This window comes from Sinocyclocheilus anshuiensis, unplaced genomic scaffold (assembly GCF_001515605.1).
Source record: "Sinocyclocheilus anshuiensis isolate Anshui unplaced genomic scaffold, SAMN03320099.WGS_v1.1 scaffold273, whole genome shotgun sequence".
Classification (NCBI taxonomy): domain Eukaryota; kingdom Metazoa; phylum Chordata; class Actinopteri; order Cypriniformes; family Cyprinidae; genus Sinocyclocheilus; species Sinocyclocheilus anshuiensis.
Genome location: NW_015540857.1, coordinates 1,226,587 through 1,230,089, shown reverse-complemented (window position 1 = coordinate 1,230,089; position 3,503 = coordinate 1,226,587). Strand labels below are relative to the sequence as shown.

The 3,503-nt window shown below is 33.3% G+C and overlaps 1 pseudogene; it reads left to right on the top strand.

Annotated features, from left to right (window-relative positions):
- The first annotated feature begins 242 nt into the window (after positions 1–242).
- Positions 243–3,503, top strand: part of LOC107687880 (R3H domain-containing protein 1-like) — a 44,584-nt pseudogene continuing 41,323 nt past the window's right edge.

The following is a 3,503-nucleotide window of genomic DNA, read 5'->3' as shown; positions in this document are numbered from 1 at the left end:
TATTTTTGTTTTTATTTAAAATAATTTTAAAGATCTTTGAATTCTTGAAAGCCTTTATATGAACAACAACTCTATTTAAAATGGCTATAAATCGAATGTTTTTAATCATTTTTTATAGCCATTAAAATTAATTTTAATTAATCGTTGTTGAATTATTGAGCCACGCTGCGCCCCCTGTAGGTATAATTTTGTTATTTCACCGCCTTCATTTTATTTTCCCTTCCAGGTGTTTGAGTGTTTTGTCTTCAATGCCGCTGACAGACCGACAGCTTTGACTTCAGCCTTTAGCAGCCATTAGACTCATTATTTCTCTTCATTCCTCCAAATATTTATACGTCTGTCTATCCTACAGGTAAGCTTACAGCATATTAACACCCGTAACCCTTAAATATCACGATTTTTTGGTGTAATTCCTGTCAATTAGAGTGATCTGGAAAGGTTGTATGAGTTTAAACTCATTTAGCTTTACCATGTGTGTTAGCACACCACAGTGTTTTAGTCTTCATTATGATTTTAAACCAAACATCAGCCTCAGATGACTGACAACATGTCTTTTTAGTCTCAAAGTGTGTTTTATAAACAGTCTGTGTGTTTTGCTTTTCATGTATTTGAAGTAAATGTGATAAATTATCTTGCATATCAGGGCAAGGAGAGATCAGACACATGAAGAGTAAATAAACATGCAGATGTATAAATCACAGATATGTTCATGCTTTCATGTGCTTTATTTATTATTATTTCGTCTAGCTGCAGAACTGATGTGTTTTTGTAGCTTTAGGGTTGATCTTTGTAGGTTGATGAAGCTCCAGGCTTCATTCATAAGGGCCTGTGCAGGTGATTAAACCACCAGGAGGAGACGTGTAAAGACAATAAGTGTGTTTTTGTTTTGGTATTAAGTGTTATATTTACGTTTGACACTTAATGAACTTGTTTATTTACAGCCTTTTTGAGGTTTTGCTTTGGAATTGCAATATATAGGTAACCATATTGTTGTTTTTAAAACCTGATATTAGACCTTTTCTCCAGGTTTATATGGCAGATTTCATATTGAGCAGTTATTAATATTTTTTTGCTCCATATTATAATGGCTACATACTGCGCAGTATATACACTGAAATACACTGATTTAGAGACTTACTTTTTTCAGTTTTCTATAGCAGATTTCAAACTTATTTTTTTAAATATTTTTTTACATTATAATCATTACATACTGCACAGTATATACACTGGAACATTGGTGTTTAACTAAATCTTGTAGTAAATTTCACAATCAGTTACAAAGAAACGTTGAACTAATCTTGAAATTTTGAAGTAGGAAGACTGAAATAGTAATTTTTGTTTTATAAAACCTACTTCAATAATCTTTTATTTACAACTTTGAATTATTATTATTTTTTTACTTTGTGCTTGAGTATTTTACACAAACACTGCACTCATTATGTAACAATAAACATGCAACCTTATTATCAATCAAAAAATGTTTTTATTTATTTATTTATTTTTTGGTAGTTCTCTTGCTGGTAAATTCAACCATGTTGAACACAGTATCAGTTTGGTGTGTTTTGTTTTATACTTTGTTTTTGCGCAAATTTATCAGATGATCCAGGTATTCAATCATACAAAAAATTTGCATACTATATGCAATATGCATACTATGAACTACAGGAATAGTCTGGTACAATGGTATTTTAAATGATTCCTAATTTTAAGATTGATGTTTCAATATTGAACACTTCTTTAAAAAAGTAAACTAAACAGTATAGATTTAAAGTATTTGAGAATAAAAAAATAAATAAAGATATACTAATTAAATTATCGGTATTGGCTGGAAATTTCTAGATCGTTGTGTGCCAATATCACACCTACGATCGAAATGTTTTGCCTTTTTTTTCCCTTTATTTCTACATTACTGAATTAATAATTGTGAATATTTTTATAGTAAAATGTATCTGATTTTAGGCTGCTTTTGATTATCCACATTTCCTAAATTGCATTTTTTGGTGTCATACTTCGTGAGATGCCTACCTTGGCTGCAGTTTTAGGCAAAACATCTCATGAGCTGCCTATCTATTCTAGACAGCTTTTTTTTTTGTGTCCTACAAACCTGAAAAAAAGGTGAGCTCCTTTCCTAGACTGCATTTATTGCACATCAAACCTAGTGAATTTTTTTTTTTTTTTTTACTTCAGGTTGCTTAAGCATTTGCTACATGAATAATTATAAATATTTTTTAGTAAAGTATGTTTGGTTTTGGGCTGCTTTTTTATTTTCACATTGTCCTTTTTTCCATCTTATGTCTTTGGCATGAAATTATCAAGTTTAGTCACCAAATGCTTTTTATCATTTCCGATTTAGATCAATTACAGTGACAGTTGGTCCTCTTTGTGTCCAGCTCAAGGTCACATCAGTGATATCACCGATATTATAATCTGCAATGTTTTGCATTTGCAGTCCATATCTTTAATTATTCAGATTTCCAGCAGCCCAACAATATATTTTTTATAACCTGTTTCTTGTACGTGAACTTAATTTTTCTTGTAAAGCGCTGACATGATGCATAGTCTCGCACTGGGGTTCTTTTTGACCTTGCGATTGTTCAGCTGTTGTTATTTTATTTATATATATTTTTAAACACTCATGCGGTGTATTGTTAGGCGTCCTGGTTTCCTGTGCCGCCGGCCTGTTTCTGTCACGCCGAATATTAATGTACGTGCGCGAGAGGCGCTGCGGTAAGGAATGATCCACGAGCTGCTGTTCGTACAAGCTCATCTGCATCACCACAGGAGGATTCTCACCTGCGCGCCCCCATCCCCCTTTCACCTGAGCATCACTTCATTTTGCAGCACCGCATTCGTTACAGACAATGAGTTGACTTCTATTTAATGATTTTTTTGCCTAGTAGGTGATTGTGCTCTCTGTTCAACCAATAATTGCCATTTTCGTTTACGAAATTAAACTAGTACACTGAAATGCAGTTGAAATGGTGTCTGATGGAGATCAAAATGAGTTTGTTTTATTTTTGCATGTCATTGTGAATGCTACCTGTTCACCATATGCACCCTGTTCACCCAATACGCACAGTGAATCTCGAACATGACCTTATGTGTTAAGAAGTACAACCAGTACTGTGATATGCAGCTGAAATGGTGTCCAAACTAGGTCAGAGGCATCTTGTTATGCTTTTGAGAAAATATTTGCTATTGTCTTGATTGTTGCCTGTTCACCTTGTGTGCCCTGTTCATCCAGTAAGTGCCATGAATGTAAAGCAGGATCCTTAATTGATTTAATATTGTGATTGGTTACATTAGCAATATGTAGAGATTGTTAGAGTTCGGACAAGAACTATTCATATGGTCTCTTGCTTTTTGGGGGAGGATTAAGGGGCATTTATACTGACTGGACACATTTTTGTGTTTAAGCTAGTCATTGTGCATCCAAAAGCAACAGAATGCAAGGTGTTGAGAGGCTTTTTTTTTTTTTTTTTTTTTTTTTTTCCCTTTTTTAA